This window comes from Belonocnema kinseyi, chromosome 8, assembly GCF_010883055.1.
Source record: "Belonocnema kinseyi isolate 2016_QV_RU_SX_M_011 chromosome 8, B_treatae_v1, whole genome shotgun sequence".
NCBI lineage: Eukaryota > Metazoa > Arthropoda > Insecta > Hymenoptera > Cynipidae > Belonocnema > Belonocnema kinseyi.
Genome location: NC_046664.1, coordinates 23,528,397 through 23,550,360, shown reverse-complemented (window position 1 = coordinate 23,550,360; position 21,964 = coordinate 23,528,397).

Below are 21,964 nucleotides of genomic sequence, written 5' to 3'. Positions count from 1 at the left end.
ATCAGCCTTGGAGGAGATTATGTTGAGAAATAAAAAAAAAATTCTTAAAAACGTTGTTTTTCTTGGTCAGGCCGGAAACTTATCAATCCACCCTCGTAAACTCGGAACCACTATAATCCACTAGGTCCTTTACAAAAAAGACAACTTAATCAAAATTTAAATTGGTCAGTAAAATTCGACTTATGACTGACCTTCTTCATTTAAAAATTCACCTACTGTGTAATCGACAAGTTGACCATATTCGGACAGAGCATTACGCGTTCCTTGATCAGCCCCTCTGAAATGGGCTTTCGCGATTTTAGATATGACTTTAAATTCGGAATAGATGTTGGTGGGTTACATGAAACTTCTTTCACCTAAAGGTCTTAATATTATCTAGTCCCGCAGTGGTATATCACTATGCAGCTCCGCGAAGCTATTTATTTGTCTATGTCTTTATTCAATGGATTCGGGACTTTGCAGACTTTCCTCTTAAAATTCCGAAGATCTTCTGGTTTGTATGATTGATCCACACCATCTGAAGGGTTTCTGAAGAGTCAACATTGTTGAGGGAAAAACGGTGAATTATCTTTAACCGATATGTCCCTCTTCTCTAGATTTATCCTATCGCCGGACAGTACCCGAATTCTGACAAAAATGTGCTGCCTGATGATTAGCAGCTTTTATTTGTTGCGTATTTGACGACGAAGGCACTTTATGCGGGAAGCGTACGGTCTTTCTCAGCAAGACAGTCACTATAACTTTTACTCTTTAACTAACATCCTGGATTTTCTGACAATAATAAAAATTAATATCGTCTTTTTGATTAAATCGAAATATTTAGTAACGGACTGTTACAGTTTTCTTTTACAAAAAAATTTGAACATGAGGAAAATAATTGTGGTTCGAAAATTATTTTTTGCGCAAACACTTTCATTTACACTACTGAGCGGCGCCGCGTCAAAGAAGACGTGACGTTGGATTTTTTCCCTTGAAAACCAGTGACAAACTCACTCCAATAATTTCAAAACTTGCAGACTACACGTATTCCACCCTCTGATGAAAAAAAAAAATTATTTTTCAGGAAACACGTTTCTCATTTTTTCACAACATTTTCGAAAAGCATTTGTTTATAATTTTTTTTGTTATAAAGAAGATCTTAAAACTAATAAATGCAGACGTCGACAAGTGAAGTCCTGAATTACAGCCAAATCCCATTTCAGCACGAAAATTTCTGTACTCAGAAGACGTGGAATCCAACATTTTCTGGGCCTGATTCTGTGTTTTTGACGGCTACTTGGTTAAGAGTGTAATTTCCAGCAAAAGAAATCCAACAAAGTACATCAAAAGTACAAATTTAGAATCAACTATGTTACTTAAAAGCCTTTACGTCAGTCAATTAAAACCCAAGATGCATCATTTAAAAAAAAAGGTTTCCAAAAACATAAATTGTCATTTTAGTCATTTTTTTTAAATTTCTGATAAACATTCCATGCAATTTTCTAGCATCAGGCAATCACATGTTCTCAATTATGGCCAAATTTTATTCCGCCATGAAAATTCCCGTGATCATTTTACGTGAACTCCACCAAATAAGTACTATATGAAAAGTGTGCTAGGAGTTTACCTCTAAAACACATAGTCTATCAATTCACATCTATTAGATAGTTATAAAACTTTGCTTAAATTGCCGTGTTCAATACCTAATAAATAATATATTTTTGCTTTTATTAAGAAATAGATAACAAAATGGATTAACCCAGCAAGAAAATTCCTGGATAGGAACTTGGAAGGATACTGGACCTGTTGTTGGACGCGAACTTCCACACGAACCTTTACAGTTAATTTTGACGGTTCATGTATAGCAATTGTATTCAGAGAGTGATTTAAGACGCGGTTTTAAACACCACGTCACAACCTACTTAGCGTAAAAAAGTAACTCAGAAAGTTAGATTCTAAAATGGTAACGATATAAGTAACTAGTTACTTTTTTCGTTATGTAACGGTAACAGCAACTATTTCATTTTAGAACGTAACTCAATTATTGCCTAGTCCTTAGTACGCTTTCATAGCCATTCTTGTGTCGTATTGTCTACATTTGATTATCTCCCCCAAATCTAGGGTAGTCAGCATTTTCTTAAGGTCCACACTTGTCAGAATTTACTGCTTTTCAATTAAAAAAGAAATATTAATCGAAAGAAGGGTGAAGGCTCTAGACTTTTTAAAAAGGAAACCTAAAGTTTTCCTAGTTACTGTTAATTAAAAGTGTAACCTATTAACAATTCAGTACTTATCTATAAAAGTCCCTTGGCTATCACTGTCATTATCAAAAACACGAACTACTCACTTCTCATTACTGATAAACCTATAATAATAATAATTTTCTTGAAGAAATATTTATTCGAGGGAAATAATCGGAACACTTTTTATTTCCTTTCGAAAAATAATTGGAAAATTTAAAAACAAATTCGATTTACAAACAATTTAGTATTTTAGTCTGAAATTATTTTTAAATTAGATCAATGATATGGCTGATTGAGACGTACATGCTCTACTCGAAAAAACAATAAGATTGGGCGCGTGGCACCTACTGGAATTTCCTTAATTTCATTTGGAGTCAATAAAGTAATCATGTCGTTTTCTATGTTTATTTTTGCGCGTGATGGTTGTCTAGTGCGAGGGCTACGTGCATATATTCCAGAAAGAAAATTCATATTCTCCAATGTTGCAAACACTTCACCATCGAATGTTGATAATACAATTTTTTCTTCGGTTGAAATGGGCTTAAAGCTACCCTGCCCGGCAGGTGTTTGAATTTTCTTATCCGCAGAAAAAATGTATCTTCGAAGTTTGAATTGCCGGTGCGGATCATTCTTGGATGTAAGCCGAATAAATTCAAGTTGGTCATATCCATGTATCTGTCCGTCAGAAGATTTAATAAGCTTAATATGTGGAGCCTTGCCCCTGCCATTGACAGGAGGAGACCTTGACCTGGCACGAAGAGAAGGCTCGACAGGAAGAAGAGACCTGTTAGAAGAATATTGTATATCAGAAGGAAAATTTTGTCCGTCATTAGAAACACCGGGAATAGGCTCCCCATTAGGCAAGCAGTCGAACTCTGAACTTATATCTGCAAAATGAAACAAAGCATTGCATTTCAACCAAAACTTCTGTTCTTTACACTTCATTCACAATATTAAACACAAAATTTAACGAAAGTGGTATACATTTTGTATGAAATCTCTTTTAGAATATTCGAATCGAATAACCAGTAAGTACGATTGTATTTAATTGTACTTATGCACTTGAAATGATGTTAAATTTACAAAAGGGAGAAACCGCTTTTTTCTGTTGAGTTGTCGAATTACTAATAAAATTTTGATTGATTGAATGTTGTGTGTGTTCGTGTGTTTTTTTGAGAATATTATTATAATGTCATATTTACCAACAGAAGTACAGATGACGATAAAGACAAAAATCGGGGTATAAACCATCTGCAGTTTTTACAATAATGAAAAACCCCGATGAAGGCGACAATAAATAATTTATGTAAAAGCGTATTTAAAGGATATTCTGTTGTTTTATTACAGTATATAGAACCAGAAAAATCTGAAATAACGACTACATGTCGACACTCGGAATAACTACCATCCGTTTAAATTGTAATCTCACTATTTATAGGTCTCAAGATAATAATTCTGAGATAACAATATTTACATTTCATGAACAGTCTGAGACACAAAAATTTGTTGACCTCAATATGTAGAACTTTATTTCCTTAGGATGTAAAGTTTAGTTACAAATGTTGTAATTTTTAGTTAAAATTGCCAAATTTTCTAATGCATTATATGTGAAAATTTTGAAACTTGTAATCAAAAAATGTTACTCTTTAATCATCGAAATCCTTATCTTGTTATATGATACAGAAAATTACAAAACTTGTGGGAAAATTCAACATAAATTTAAGAAAACTTTATTAGAATTTCATAAATTTATGAAAAATTCTGTTAATTTCAGATGTCGCATATTTAGGATTTTTTTACGTAGAAACTTAAAGGAAATTTTGTGAAATTTTCCGTTACTTTTTTAACATTATAATTTTGTAAATTGCAGAATATTGGCAACAATGTACGTTAAAAGATTGTACCTCTACGAAAATTTAAAATGACGGATTTTTTACATGTTAAATAAGAAAATTAATGAAATAATGCTTTTTGCTAACAGGTCTTGATTAATTTAACTTCACCTAGTTTTTAATTATATGTTATTCAGTTTCTATTCGTTTAATATGCTGTCACTGTTACTGTATTAAGTTAGAAGTATATAAATTAGCAACAACAAAAAAACAGCAAAAATCATAATTTCGTAATTTTTGTATTTTATATGTAAGCTTCTTAAGAACATAACACTGAGAATGTTTTGAAAAGGAATTTATATGTTTTTGAATGTATTTTATATCACAAAAAATGTCTTTCTCACACCACTAGGAATCTAAAAGAAAATAAAAAATTGTAGATGGCCTTTTCGAGAAAATTCCATGTTTATTTTTTTTCGAAAAATATACAGTATTAAATTATTTGATTTGTCAAAAACCTTTAAAGCATTTGGAAAATCGTAGGTTGCATAAACATTTATTAAAAAATATTTTTGTAAATAAACTCTCTAAGGATATAGTATTTACCTATTTGAAAAACAAATAATGTACCACAGAAAAATTATATTGCTGTCGATCATGCAATAATCCTATTTCATAAATGTGAGTATTATTCATTCTTAACCCTTAAATGACATACCTCCAAAAAATAACGTAGCTGACACTTGGGGTATTTTGGACACTAAAGTTTTTAAACTGTTGTAAAAAGTTTAATTTTGGATATTTTTGTGAAGATGTTTTTTTTTGGGTATTCTTGAACATCACACGTGCCGTTTTCTTTACAAATACTTTACAATAAGACTGTGGTAACATACTTTTTTTAAGGAGTAAAAACGTTGAAATACTCATACTTGGGGAGCTTGGAGGTGAAGGTTCGATTCTCAGTGTCAGTATTTGAACGATCTGAATCTTTTGAAACTAGGGAAAAGCCCTGATAAATGCGTCAATGAAGAACTTATACAAAATGATATCTAAAGAATATTCTGTTTTTTCTTAGAGTATATGGAATCCAAAAATTATAAATAATCACCGCAGGCGACACTCGAAGCAACTACTATCCATTTTAATCAGTATCTCACTGTTTATAGGTGTAAAGAATAGCCTTCTTAGATAATAATATTTACACCTATTTCAGAAGCAGTTTGAGCTAACGAAATTTGGTGATTTCGATATGTAGAACTTTATTTTCTTAAGATGTAATTGACTAAAAATATTCCGCACGTAATTTTTTAGATTATTTTTTTGATAACGGATTTTAAAACTTTTAAATAATAAATGGATGAAATCTTGATACATACAGACAGACCGGCAGATAGATGCATTCATAAAAACCTTTTTTTCGGATTCACGGGGTCTCAAAACGTGTACCTCTTGGCAAAAACAAGGGGGGTCAAATTTTACACAAATCTAATACATTCTCTGATGAGAATATAAAAATGATTTATTTGTCATAAATAATTTTTTGATAGTTTTCTTTTTAGTTTTAATTATAAAAAATAGCATCAAAAACATGAAAATAAAAATTTTTTGAAACTCCACGCACGAGACGGAAAAGAAATTAAAAGACAAAAGTTGTGATAAGAATGGACCCACGCAGTGGGAAAATTTTTTTTAGTGTTAATGACGTTTTTCATGATTAAAGCCAAATCTACGCATCCCATCAAAAATTAGTTTATAACAAATCTGTAGATCTTTTTCAAATACTCCATTTTTGTGTTTTCATCTTTTACCGTATTTTGCATAGTTTGGCCGAAAAATGTAATTTTTTCCTTATTTTGCAAGCTGCAAAAATTTGAATTTTGGATTTTTCAAGAAAATTAAAAAAGTTGTTAGAATAGTCTTGTAGGGCATTAAAATAGCAACATTTTTCTCATCTTTACTTTTTTCACATTGTGCGTTATTTGCCTTAAAACTTTTTAATACTATGAATAACCGCACAAATAATTATTGAATTTTGAAAAAATGGTCTCAAAAATGTACAAAATGTGCCCATTTTTTAAATTTGTATCCAAAATGGATGGCTTACGAACTTCACCTTTAGTTTAAGACACTAAAAAAGTGTACCAAAGGCCAATCTTATACTATTATTTTTTTTTAAGTTATGAAGTTCACAGACAGACATACATACCGACATACAGACAAACATATAGAGAGATACACAGATAGATATACAGACGACATACATATTCTATGTCTATTCATGGAGCTTGTGCCATCTCTACATATCATTTGAAAAAATAGGTTTTTTTTTGTTAATTGAAACAAATCACCAGCGAATATGCATAAAAATGAAAAAAAAACATTATTTTGAACCACCCTAGTGCACAATCTGCACAAGCTCGCTCTTAATCCAGAAGCCGCAGACCTCGAAAGTGAAATAGTTACACACTATTTCCCTACAGTGAAAAATATTTAAAAAATTATAAAAGTAAAGATAATTTGCATCGACAGGAATAATAAATCGATTTTGGAGATCATAATGATCTGATTTGGGATCATGTAATAAGTTGAGCCAAGATGACCCACGCAATATGCAAAAAACAAAGTTTTTTAGATTTTGTTAATTACAATTTATTTTAAAACGACAAAAATTTAGGACAAAGGCACATTGGGAAACATTCAGAAAAATGTTTGAGTTGTTGCTGAAATTCAAATTATAAAACATCCGAAGGCATTAGAAAAAATGTTTTAATGGGAAGTTGGCTTTGAGAAGGAATAAGAATTATTCTGTAAATTGACTTTTCAATGCTCTATTAAGAAAAATATATCTTTAGTGTGCCAGGGTGAAAAAAATTACAATAGATTTCACGGGAACTCTAAAAAATCAAAGCTTGTAGTCTGAGAGATTAAAACTTAGAGATGGGGAGTGACCGTCAGATGACCAATTTCCGGAAATCTGTGGTCACCTAACTGAGAAGTAGATATTATGAAAAATCTAGATATTTGTCAATATTTAAGTTACGAAGAAACTAATTGCACCCCTCGATCCTGCGGAAAAAGTAACATAAAATTTTGTCTCAAAAGTAGCAGCTTTTTTCTTAGTAGAGAGTAGATCAAGGGCCTAATTAATTAATGGCAATTTCTAATAAATAAACAGATATCTAACTGAAACCACATTCGAAACAAAAAATACATTAAAAGTTATTGGTACCATAAACATAGCTTGTGAAATAAGAATTTGGGATGCCATTCTAAAAGATGTACAAAATTCTGAAACGTATATTTGTTTCAGAATCATTTGTCTAACCTTGATGTCACAAACTGAATTGATTGTACTGGCAAAGCTTTGATTGACAGAGTTTTTTATGCAAACGGATACCTAGGTTCTAGAATAAATACGATTTGGTAAAAATATAATGTTAGCGATGGAAAACAAAAACAAACTGAACCAAAAATGCAATATGAAATACGCCCGGGGCAAAATCTTAATACTCGGCATTCCTCCCTGCATGCTCTGTCACGAAAAACAGAGTTCTGCGCGAGGTTTGAGAGAGCTTTTCAGTCCTCGTTTTTCCTCGAAAATGCAAGAAAATTGCGAATTCGGAAATAAGTAGTCTTCCGCGAACATTAATTAGGCTTTCGCGATATCCTAAAACTCCCTCGGCGCTCCAACCTCGCGCAGAACTCTATTTTCATGACATAGCATGCAGAGAGGACTTGCCGAATATTAGGATTTTTCCCCGGGATAATACTCAAAATTTCAATTTTTATATAGGAATCGTTATAAGTTACGCAATTAATGTTTATTTCCACTGAGTTCCTCTTCTCTAAGTCATAGAAGTGAACGAATTTCCTCATCTGTTACATAATAAATTTCAACAATATCAAAATTTTTAACAATGAATGGCGAGATAATTACAACGCTGCAATTATAAAATTCTTATAAACGAAAGCGCTTTTATTATCTTTGCTGAGAAAAGGGTTTAGGTAATAATCATCTGATAAAAAGACGTTCATCTTATGAATGGGTCAATGTGTCATTACTGACGATCATGATAATTATGTGTTTTACATTTTCGGATTAGATGATGAGATTCTAGTTTTTTTTAACATAAAAAATATATATTGAAGAAAATGTATTAAGTATAATAAAATACCCACTAGAAAAAATTTGTTCTTGATAAACGTCCACATAAAATTATATATCAAGCTGAAAATTTAGGAAATTAAATTGAATCAAAATGGATTTTATTTGAAGACGAGTTATTATTTTGAAAAATTCTAATTTTTTACTGAAATTTTGTGAAAAGATTCAGACTATTCAAATGTAGAAGGGCATTCTTGTCTAACCCATTTAAGATCTCATTTAATTGAACTAGTAAAATTGTTTTAATTTTTGACTTGAAATGCAATTCAGAATAGAATTTTAATACTTGGAATAAATTGAGTAAATAGAATTATATTACTTAAAAAAAAGAAGAATTTTATTTTGCCTGCTCAACGTTCTCTTAAATATTTTTAATTATCTTACAAATTTTTATCACATTGTTTACATTACTTAAATTTAAATATGCCGAATATAATACAAAGTAAGTGGGTCATGCGACATCCTGGTACTTGATCTTAAAGAAGGTAAACACAAACTTTTTCGGAAAAACTTTTTGGAGATCAAAAAATTCATAATTGTAGGAGTAAACTTTTCATTTATAATACATGAACTAAAAATCAAGTCCTAGGAAGCTTCTAAACCGTACAGTATCTGTATAAAATAATTCCTAGCTTATATTTGCGACATAAAATTATTAACCTAGTATTCATAGCTTGAAAAAAATGATGCCTTAAATCAATTTTCATCTATTCAGGAAAAATTATTCTATTCGTAATGTTCTTATAATGAGCATCTTTATTGTTTCCTAGAAATTATGGTTGATTTTCTCTGGAACTTTGCCATGACAACGGCGTATGTCTACAACTTCGACACATGACGTTGAACGCTTATGGTTGATAAACCGATAATAATTTTCTCAACAAAATTTTCTCCAGGAGACTGAAATGGAACAGTTTTTATTTCCTTCCATAGAAGAACACCTGAGGCATTGACAAAAATATTGAAACTTTGGGAAAATTAATACATTGACTTTTTACTATTATTTGTAATTACGAGGTGTTTGAAGTATTTAGAGACGATTTCGTATCTAAAACAATTTTGAGTTTAAGTTTTAAATTTTTTCCTTATTGAAATAATAGTGTGGAAGATTGTGGTTTACATGATCGCCTCTAATATTTAATAAGCCTGGGCGTAAGACCTGGGTATGTCCTATGTTTTTACAATTAAAGATTCTAATAGTGTGTTGCCGAACAAAATTTTTTTCAGCCAAAACAGAGCTGACGCATCTATTCTGCAATCGAATCCAATACCTTATGACTTTGTTCTAGAGATCGCAACAGTCCAATTCGCAGCTCGTTAGAAAGGTTAGGCGCCTAAGATTTTCGCCATCGTGTAATACAGGCCAGTCGAATTGGCTCAAATTGACGACACGACAAAAAGTTGGTACGATACGTTTTGTGCTTCTGGTTCTGGGTGCGATTGGGTGTCGCTGCTAACCCACGAGTGCCTTTGAAACGCCGTGCTGCCAAACTCGATGTGTTTTGATCGACTTAACTTTAAATCTACGCGAATAATCATCTGGAGAGGCTCTAGAGGCAAATGCAGTTCGGCACCGTGGCATCGCAAAGACGTTTGTCGATTAGCGGTGCTTTATTAGCTCGAACGCCAATCGCCCACCGAACCAGAAGAACAAAATCTATCGTACAAACTTTTTTGGTGTTTTTGTCAGACGCCATTCTTCGGGCATTTTTCTTTCTGAAGCCCTGTTGCGTTATCACGATCCAGTTATAATTCTTAATACACATTTTAAAAATTTGAAAGCGTTCTACTGACGTGTACTACACCATAGTAGAATTTCCACAATCATAATCTTTCTATATATTTTCACTACGTAAAAGAAAAACGTAACAAATATTTTAATATTTTACTTTGAAATTATTTTCGCATTGAATTAATTTTGTGGCAGATTCTGGTTTACATGCTTTACTCTAAAAAACATTAAGATTGGTCGCATGCTGCCTACTGGAGTTTCCCTGATTTCACCTGGATTCAAAATGTTAATCGTGCCGTTTTCTATGTTTATTTTTACCCGTGCTGGTTGTCTATTGCGTGGATTACGTGCATATATTCCAGCAAGAAAGTTTATATTCTCCAATATTGCAAACACTTCACCATTGAATGTTGATAATACAATTTTTTCTTGGGTTGATATGGGCTTAAAGCTACGGTTCAAGGTGCGTATTAGAATTTTCTCATCTGTACGGAAAGTGTATCGTTGAAGTTTAAATTGCCGCTTTTGATTATTCTTGGGAGTTAGCCGAACAAATTCAAGTTGTTCATATCCATATATCCGTCCGTCAGAAGATTTAATGAGTTCAGTATGTGGAGACGGGTTCCTGGCACGTGCATGAGGGGTCCTAGACCTGACACGAAAAGAAGGCTCGAGAGCAGAAATAAACCTATCAGAAAAATGTTGTTTCTCAGAAGAAGAATTTTGTCTGTCACGAGGAACGCCGGGAATAGGCTCCCCATTGGGTAAGCAGTCAAATTGTGAACTTAATCCTGCAAGAACAAACACAGGAGTGAATTTATTTTTAAAGAGTGAAAGAATATTATAAGGTTTTGCCACTTTCGAGAATTGCACATTTTAATTTCTTCAAATAGGACAAAACTACAGTTTTTTATAATTTAACAACAACATTAAGCACAATATTTAACACTAATTGAAGACCTTTTTTCAAACACCTATCCTTGAAAATTATAATCGCATAAAAATGAAGTATTATTGCCCGATAGTATAAACATAAATACTTGATTGTACATGCGTTAATGGCAGATTTTCAATCAAAAAGAGAGAAGCTGCTTCTAGCTATTAAGATGCCCAATCAGTAGTAAAAACATCAAATTGAAAGTTATTAGGATTTAAGAAAGTTAATGATAATCATTTTTCGCTCCCGAGAACCGTTTCGGAACTTCGACCAGCGATAAAGAATTACCATTTGGACAGAATGAAAATTCAGCGTAATTATAATACAAATACGTATTATATTTACCAAGAGAATTAAGGATGGCGATGAATAGCAAGATCAGTGTATAAACGATCTGCATTTCTTGCAACAATGGAAAACTCCGGTTAATGGAATAATTGAGAACTGATAAAGGAGCGTATCTGAAGAATATTCTAATGTTTTATTAGAGTATATGAAATAAAAAGTGTTGAATAACCACCGCCGAATGAGACTCGGATCAACTGTTTGTTCGTTTTAATTGTTAGCGTACTGATTCTAGGCATCAAGATTTTTTTTGAGATAATCATGTTTATATTTCATGAAAGAGTCCAAGCCAGAAAAGTACGGTGACCTTAACATGTAGAAGTTTATATTCTAAAGACTAAATTACCTACAAATTTTCCGCACTTAATTAAAAAAATTATTTTTTGGTGCATGAAGTCATGAACGATAAGATAAAATAAAGATAAAATAAAAATAATGCTGATATAATTTTCCGAAAATTTACTTACAAAATTTGTAACCTGAATTAAAATTGATGAATTTTCTGACAAATTATATCTCACAGTTCCAAAATTTGTATCCAAACCATTTTTGTTTCTTATTATCGCGATTTGTATTCTGTTACTGGTGAATTTTGCTGATAAATTAACGAGAAGTCCATTAAGCTTAATAATTTTATGAAAAATTCAGATAAAAATTGTCGTAAAATTTTGGGTTACATTTTAGACATTATAACTTCACAATTTGCCTAATATTGCTGACAGTGTACATTTAAAGAATATACAGTTACAGAATTTTGTAGTGTAGGATCTTATAAGTTTTAAATAATAAAATTCATGATATTGTGATTTTTTCTCATCGGCTTTCATTGGGTTTACTTCTTTATTTCTTTTTAATTTTCTGTTATTCAGCTTATTATGGTTCAATATACCAAAAATCCAAAAATTAAAGATGAAACTGTTCTGTTGAAAATTCGCTTTTGACTTGAAAAATAATTTCGCCACTTAGAAATAAACAATCATTTTTTTGTTGGAAAACGTACCATCATCGGTTAAAAATTGAACTATAGGGAACCCAGGGTTTAGGACTCCCGGATTTAGACATTTCAAGAACTGACGCTGCTCCGCAATTATGGGTGACACTATCTGCTGGGGATGTGACGTACGCACTCAGGTGTGAGAAAAATGAAGCGTTGCGGTAAGGCGTTCTGCCCGAACGGTTTGCCTATGTTACTGCGTCATGAGTATATTGACAAAGTACTCGAAGCGGAAGGAACACGTAAATAAGCATAAAGGCGAGCTTGAATCGAGCAGCAGTGGGGCTCCTGTACCATTAGTCAACTGAAGCCGATGGGATTGATGCGATTGGTGGGATTATTTCGTGCGATCTAATGAACTTGTCTTTGACCTTGAAAACAGTGCTATCTGATGCGGGAACATATATCGCGAAGTAATAATTAAAAATTGTTGCAGAGGTGTTAATGGAAAACAGCAGTGAATATTAATTCATTTCAATCAAAAATGTCACAGTATGGTTTAAAATTATTTATTAACTATAAGAATTAATGGTAATATTTATTTGAAATTCAAATTTCATCTAGTAATAATCTCATTACATTTTTTCTACTGTATGAACCAAACGCGAATGGCTGAACACAAAAGGAACTACCGAACCAGTAATTTTGATCATCATTTTGATTTTGATTTTAAAAAATTAAGATCTTAGCAAAAGAATTTATAACCTACGAAAGTAAAAGTATAGAATCCACTTTTATTAAAATATACGAAAATTTACGCGTCAGCTTACACACTAAAAGAAGGCATATTAATAATATTTATCAAATATTATTAAAATAATTTGGATTTTAATTCAAAAATATTGGCGTGTGCTGTGATTCTAGCTGTAGGACTCAATGTCCAATCAAAATAATTTAATGTGATGTTGTATGAAACTTCTGGGCATTAAATGTGTTTCTGAAATGCCGTCATCAACGATTTGTTTCAGGTTATGAGTCATTTTAATTTAAACATTTATATTATGCAGTGTGAAGTATATTACCAGTTCTATGGTCCTAAGGGGCAAAGTCATGTGAAACTCTGCAATTTTCTAAGTTTATTTTCAAGATAAAATATTTTTATCTAAACGATTTTCTTTGTAAAAATTGATAGTGAAACAACACAAATAGTTTTCGTTTCTGTAAGTTCTTAATTTCTAAGTTTTTAATATTTTTTAAACAATTTTTTCATTTCAAAATAAAGTAAAAAAATCTCAGTTCAATTGCTCCTAATTAAGTAATTCTATTTTTGCTTATATCGTTTTTTTTTTGATTTAGCGGAAGAAATCTCTAACCTGCACTTCAATTATTGTTTTTATGTTTTCAAAATGAAACCTCTAAACTATTCAGTTTCTCTTATCTATGAATATATTGTTTCATTATTTTATTGCCTGGGAGTGGCCTCGGTAGGAAACCGGGCTACGAGACGGCCTTTATCACCTTGATACCGGTGTAAATCGAGTTCGTGGTTCACACCATCTTGACCTACGAAGAATCCTCAAAGCTCTTTGATTTGTATTACAGGCCTCCGAGCCTCCCCCTATCCGAGCTTCGGCGGAGACGTCCGGGTGTTACTTAGGAGAAAAACGAGCTTACTAGTTCGCACGAGTGAAGGGGGTGAGAATATTTCTGAATGTTTATATTTAATTAACTCGCGAAGAGACACGGAGAAAAGTTAACTGATAAGCCCGTGCGCTGCACAAGATGTGGTCCGAAACACCCACGCCATTCTCTCACGACCTCCAGCATCGTCAAAATTCTTGTCACACTTGACCTACTGATTGACTACGTTCGCCTCGTCTTAGTGTGGTGGAATCTTGAGCCGAGCGTTCCTCCAAGCCGCGAGCCTCAAAGAAGTCTCGCCGGTCCACTCACTAACACTTTTTTAAGAAACACTACCAATACAAGCTGTTGAGTCTCATGTTCACCAAATTTAATTTTGGATCTCTCTGTTTTTATAGTGATATTTCAGTAATAATTTTGTACCGAATTTTCTCCCGTAGAAAAACATCTGTCTCCTTGGTAATATATTATATTAGTTTTCTTATTTCTAGTTATTGCTTTCAAAACTAAATTGTAAAATCCCTTTCAGACTTCGAATCCTTCAGTTACTTTATACTTTTAATCTTTGTACATGATAATCTTTAAACTTTAATATGTTCTTCAAACCACAATTGTGAAATTTAATTGCCTTAAGTCCCCAAATACTCCGTTCCGCACGTTTTATCCTAATCTGCAAATTGGGGCTATTTTAGAATATTTCCGAGGGTTCAACTCATAAATCAGCTCGACAAATTTATGGTTGATTCTATCACGTGCACTCTTGTTAAGTACTACTGAACGTTCGCGAAATTTGACTTAGTGGGTGGTGCCAATATTTTCCCTCTTTGAACTCCACTGTCCAATAGGAGCGACCTAGCTACCCCTACCAAAATATACATCACATTGCTGGATCGGCTTCTAACCGGTCTGCGCTTCTTTCAAAAAATTTTCAATACATTATAACTTTCGTTTTCATCAATCTCAGAACTCGTCTTCTGAGTTGTTCTTGCAGTAACAATTTAATTACTGTTCCCTAACATTATTTAGTGCAAGTGCTTTCAGAACACATCAGTGATCATTTAGGAATGGTGGCTTTATGTAACCGTCCAATAGTGACATAGTGACTGACAACTAGAAACAGTGCAATCTTGTGAAGTTTAAATGACAAAATATGACTCTTAAATGGGGCAAAGTGCAAAAACTGACTAGTTCAAGGAACATTGAATTTCAAGTCACAGCAATGATTTTCAATTTCAAGAAAAGCTTGAATTTCTATTTCGAGTTATTTTCAGTTTCGTGGATCCAACGGGATCCTCGATTTTTTTCAATCAATATTCCAGGGTAGAAGAAATCTCGCGCACGCGAGAAAGCGTCATTATCTTTTATATCTAAGATCTAGAGGGATTATAGAAATGTTTTAATCCATCATTCGAATCCAGTGAAGTACGGTGAACTACAAGACATCACATCTTCAGAGATCCAGGAGGTCTGGAGATCACTTCCATTTCTGGGCAACAGGCAGCATCTTGGTCCAGTTCATTACATTTTTCTTCGAAATCTAGGTCCCACGAAAGTACGTCGGACTCCAGTTAAGAGCAGTTCTACTGGGAATTACACTTCTTCGCAACCCAAACCGAGAATTGCAAGTAAGTGGTTATGTAAACTACCGAATTTTCATACGAGTCCACATATTTTGAAAATCCTTCATGCCCGTTTTGTCTCTATCACATTCAAACCGAAAAATTATTCAAAATGTCGACAGAAAAAATTTCAACATTAAAGAAAATGCGTGGGAGTTTAAAACACCAATTAAAGACGTTTGAGACCTTACTTAATTCAATTACCGTTGAGACTGACATTGAATGCCTTAATTTAGAAACAAGTCTGAGGGTACGAGTTCAAACACTAATTCGGATTCTCTTCTCGGTCACAATGAAAGAAATTGTCGATTTCCAAGAGTTAAGTATCCAGATCTTAAAATTCCTACTTTCTCAAACAGTTTCGACACTTGGCTAGGTTTTTTTGATTCATTAAATTCAATGATCCAGAATGATCCTGATCACAATAAAAAAATACCATTGACAGTCACGTAAAGTCGATTTTTGAAATGTCGTGTATGTATAAAGACTTTCGAATTCGCGCGTTATATTATAAAACTGAAATGCACATTCGAGCACTTCACGTATTATCATTCGAAGCAGATAAATGGGAATTCATAATCATCCACCTGATTACCGGCAAATTAAACAATTATGTAGTTGAAAAGTGGGAAGAATCGACTAGCAAAAAAGACTTATCCTTATTGCAAAACATGTTAGACTTTTTAGAGCACCGCTCTCAAATCGAGCAGACAAGGGCCGCTATTAATCAGACACTTAATATAGAGACATTAAATCTAAAAATGAGTACTCATTCACGGCATAGTTCGCGTTCACAATATCATTTTACAGGTGCTACCACAGCATCGCCCCAAAGTCTAAATAGCTCTCAGTCAAATAACAATTCTTTAAAAAACATCATGTTACATTTGTAAAGGATAACATAGAGTTTATGCGTGTAGTCAATGTTTAAACTGGTCACCCAAAGAGTGATACGAAGCTGCAAAGAAAGTTAATCTATGTCCTAACTGCTTTCGCGGAAAACATCATTTAAAAAATTGCGTATCGAGTCGGTGCCGGAAATGTAGAAAGAGGCACAATTCTCTATTACACTTTGACAATCTTAGATCTGAAAACCATTCAAGTTTAAGTATTTTTCAACCAAATCAACATATACAATCAAAAAACACAAATTCTACACCTGTTTCTAGTTACCAGCTCTTGATTCCTTCCCAATCAGTTTTAGGCAAGGCAATTGTCCATGTGCTCGATAGTCAAGGGAACTCATACCCTTGTAGCATTTTCTTTCATGGAGGTTCTAAGCCTTACATTATCACTGAAGGATTAGCCAGCAAATTAGGATTTAAAAGAACACAAGTCGATCGAAAAATGTCAAACGTAGGTCACCAAGCCATTTTTCAAGAAACTGAGTTTGATTGGATAGTTGCAGATACTTTCAACCACAAACGCGTAAAACAAAGCAAAATTTATTGTAATTGCAAAAACTTCTCGGACTTGTCTCTTTTGTGGAATTTAAATTCACCTGCTATAAGTTAATCGGGCTCACGGGAAAAAACACACTGCAAAATGTATTATACAAAAAGTATACGTCGCGACGAATCAGGTCTATGTATTGCTCAATTACCGTTTAATAAGAAAATCTTCGATTTAGGAGAATCATGTCGCGCAGCTCTTATTATATTTTAGTCTCTAGAAAATAAGTTTAAAACGGATTCAGCATTAAAATAACAGTATGTGAAATGCATTTAAGGTTATTTAGATGAGGGACAAATGACCCCTTTATTAAACGACACAGACATGCATCGCGGCTTCTATCAATCGCATCACGCGGTGATAAAAACTAATAGTCTTACAACAAAAACGCGTGTTATTTTTTATGGATCGTGCAAGTCCTCGACAGGAGTTTCCCTGAATGATACTCTAAAGGTCGGTCCTACAATACAGAACGATCTTTTTTCAACCTTCACACGATTCCAAACATTTATTGTTGCTCTTACAGCCGATATCGAACAAATTTACTAGTAAATTAGATTGTACGATGATCACAAACTTTTCCAAAAAATCTTCTGGCGTGAAAACTCCAATTAGCTACTAAAGGTTTATACATTTAATATAGTGACCTTGGGCACTGCTTCCGAACCTTCTCTGGCAGTTTGCACGCTTCAGCAATTAGCCGAAGATGAGCGCGAAAACTATCCGGATGAAGCAGCGATCCTAAAACGCGATTTTTATGTGGATGACCTGCTGACAGGTGCAAACACATTCGAAGAAACTCTTTCTCTTCGCTACAATTTAATCGAACTCCTTCATAAGGGAGGGTTTAACCTCTGAAAATAGGGATCTAATGATCCTACGCTCACTTTCAACTTTAAAAAGGAGTCTTACTATACCCAAATGTCCTTAGATCCCACCAAAGCTGTTAAGACTCTAGCACTGTATTGGAATTCAAGTTCAGATTTAATTACTCACACGGGTAATTTTACAAATTTTAACAATGTGATAACAAAGGGTTTCATTGTTTCTCAAATTGCGAAACTCTTTAATCGCCTTAGACTCTTAGGTCCAGTTATAGTCACAGCAAAATTAATCGTTAAGAATCTCTGGAAATCACCTATAGACTGGGACGAAAAAGTGCCTTTACATTTACAGCAATCCTGGGTTGAATATAAAAATCAATTACTCCTTTTAAATCATGAAAAATTCAAACGTTGCATTAGCAAGCCAAATTCAGTTTAGTTTCAATTACATGGTTTTTGCGACGCCAGTGAAAAGGCATACGGAGCGTGCATTTACCATCGTTCGACTGACGAGCAAGCTACGTACCACATTTCACTTATTTGTTCCAAATCACTAAAAACTTGAATTATGCTCATGTTTTAAACTCATCTGATTGGAAACACGTCCCGACACATCACAATCCAGCAGATTTAGTTTCTCGCGGGCAAACAGCTCATGAATTTCTGAATGTTGATATTTCGCACCGTGGGCCATATTGGCTCTCTCAAAATAAAGATAAATCGCCTCGGTTTAAAATTCACGCAGGTGAAGTTCCCGAGCTTAGGAAAATCCCATAGGTCGTTTCTCTTAAACTGGCATCACAAGATTCAAGCATTCTAGAAAAATACTCATCACTAAAAACACTTAAAGGCGTACTCGCACATTTCCTAAGATTAATTCACAATTCGAGAAATAAAAACCAAATGAAAGTTCATTTTCCTTAAGCTGAACTTGAAAGTTCCGAGTTCAAAATCATTCAGCTCAGACAATCTTCTGCATTTTCACATGAAATTCTGGAACTTTTGCACAATAAAAAGTTAGATAGAAAAAGTCGTTTTCTCCCTTCAAACTGATTTCTTGACAAAGGAATTCTTAAGGTAGGCTGACGAATCAAATACCCCCATATGCCTGAGAATCAGAAACACCCAGTTGTCCTTGCAAAAAATCACCACAGTAAAAGATTGATAATTCGTGAAAAACATGTCCAAAAAATGCATGCAGGCCACCGCAAACGAAAAAGAGTGAAGGCTTACGTCGCCGTCTTCATTTTCTGCGCAACCAAAGCCGTTCATTTAGAATTAGTCGGCGATCTAACAACATAATCATTAATCGGCTGCTTAAAAATATTTTTCCCGCGACAAGAAAAATCACAGAATATTTATTCTGACAATAGTACAAATTCTATCGGTTCTCGAAACGAGCTGAAAGAGCTGCACGAGTTAATTCAATCAGCACAAACTAATTATAAGGTTCAATGTTATTTATCAAAGGAGCGAATTACTTGGAGTTTCACTCCCCCTCGCGTTCCTCATATGGGGGGAGGGGGGCTCTGGAAGGCCTCTGTCAAGTCGTTTAAGAGTCATTTGCTGAGAACAGTAAGAAAAACTTTACTGCCTCATAAACAATAAGAAAATTTTGGGACAAAGGTAGGATCCATTCTCAACTTTCGACCTCTCTCAGCCCTTTCTCATGATCCCAATTATTTGCTTCCTTTGACGCCTGGTCATTTACTGATTGGTAGTTCAATAACTAGCTTCCCACAGATTGATCCACGTGACATCCCGGTTGGCCGGCTGTCCTCATGGGAACATGCTCAACAAATGCGACAGCATTTTTGGTCCCGATAGTAGAAAAATAATCTACATCAAATTATTACCTGCAACAAGTGGCAATCAACGAGAGATCCAGACATCATCAAGATCGGCACTCTGGTCGTCCTAAAAGAAGAGAGCCCTGCCCATATGAATTGGAGGCTATCTCGCATTGTAGAATTACACCTAGAGCAAGATAAGATTGTTCGAATCGTAACAGTGCGAATAAGTACAGGGGCGAATAAGTACAGGGGCGAATAAGCGGAACGTAACACGATTGTATCCACTTCCAATCATGAGATGCAAGGATGATAAAGCACGTGTATAATTAGTAAAATTTTTCTCTTTATGACATCGTGATCCTCTTTATGTGTATGTGTGCTCGTCCCATGTCTATTTTACATATACTATGCATTCCTTCAAGCCTCAAAAATTAGTTTTTTGTTCATTTGAATTATTTGTATTCGCATATATAGTTAGCGTGAACTTCTTGATATATGCGTATTTCTTTTTATTTTATATCAATCTATATTTACAAACAGTGAGCGAATTGTTTTATATATCATATTTTATAGCCACATGTTCATAAAATTTAATTTTAGATCACTCTTTTTTTATAGTGATATTTCAGTAATAATTTTGTACCAAATTTTCTCCCGTAGCAAAACATCTGTCTCGTTGGTAATATATTATATCATGTTTCTCATTTATAGTTATTGCTTTCCAAACTAAATTGTAAAATCCCATTCAGGCTTTGAATTCTTCAGTTACATTAAACTCTTAACCTTCGTACAATATAATCTTAAAATTTTAATATTTTCTTCAAACCAGAATTGTAAAATTAAATTGCTTTAAGTCATCACATACTCCGTTCCGCACGTATCCTAATCTATAAATTGAGGCTATTTTGGAATATTTCCAAGTGTTCAACTCACAAACCAGCTCGACAAATTTATAGTTAATTCTATCACGTGCACTCTTGTCAGATGCGACTAAAACTTCGCACAATTTGACTTAGTGGGTGGTGCCGATATTTTCTCTCTGCGAACTCCATTGTCCAATAAGATCGACGTAGCAACCCCTACCAAAAATGTACATCTCCTTGCTCGATCGGTTTCTATCCTGTCTGCGTTTCTTTCCAGAATCTTTAAGACATTATAACCTTCTCCAATTATAACCTTTAAGAATCTCAAAGCCCGTCGTCTAAGCTGGACCTGAAGTAACAATTTAATCACCGCTCCCTAACATTATTTAAATAGATGTATTGTTGTATGTATACTCTTCTTGTGTCTATAAAATGTAAGTTTATTTTTTGTCTTCACAAAACATTTTATTTACTTACACAAACCTTCACGGACACAGAACAGTATTATTGTTTTTTTCAATATTCTACACAAGCCACGGATTCGCCACCCACGTGGTTCGCATGGCAAGTTAGGGAAAGCACTTAAAAGCAATATAAGAAAAACCACTTACCTTTGAGCCACTTGGCTAAGGCAATTTTATCGTGTTGATCCATTGTTCTTAGGTAATCTTTTTATAATTACCTCGTATAAGTCTTGAATCGCCAGCTTTGCTTGATCGCTCTCCAGCTGTCTTTCACCGGGCCTTCAGAATTTTCTGTGAAGCTTCCGTTGATAGGCTTGTATCAACGGACAATGTCCAATGGGTGCCCTCCGCCAATGTACGGTTTCGCGGTAGAGTCTGTCGTGCCGATTTTTTTCGTCTAACAGACAACTTGGATTGCTATAAGCTCCATGAACCCTCGTTTTAAGATCGCCGCATCGAGTTTCGGCCAATGAGTGGTCGCTTCTCATTGCGACGATGCAGCATTCATTCGGTGTTACCCGATGGTCAGTGTGGTGTTACCACTTGTCGTTTACCGCGGAACTACTAGGCCGTGATGCTTGTCCTTGATCGGTGATGCTGGTAGCCCCCTCTTTTTGGTTAAACATGTCCGACGGCCGTGATGGTGTCTTATTGTTGCTACCTCTCGTAGTTTCGTGGAACTGTTGCGCTGTCCTGCTATTTTCCGACTCTTCTACCTATGATTTTTGGACGAACAGCTGACTTACGGTTTTGTCTGCTTCTGTTCGTCGTCACAAACGGTGTGCCGTCTGGATCCTCTTCGGGCAGCTTCCCAGTCGACTCCGACCTCTCGCAATTGTGATTAGTTGCTTATCTTTTATCTTTTAACTAGACTAGGTCGGGATTCTCTTTCTTTTAAATTAATTCGGTTTCTTACTATCTAACTTTACTAAGGTGACTTAATGTCTAAATTGGCGATATTGTATTAAGGGTGATATACGAGGGTAGTTCAATAAGTCCTTAGAATGACCAACAGATGGCGCGCGAATCGCTCCAAATAATCTGTTTTCAGTCAGCAACACTCCCGACTAGATATATGGTGCAGTCACAGTCCACATCTTCTGAGTTTACGTGTTTTTATAACCAATTGAAAAAAAAAATT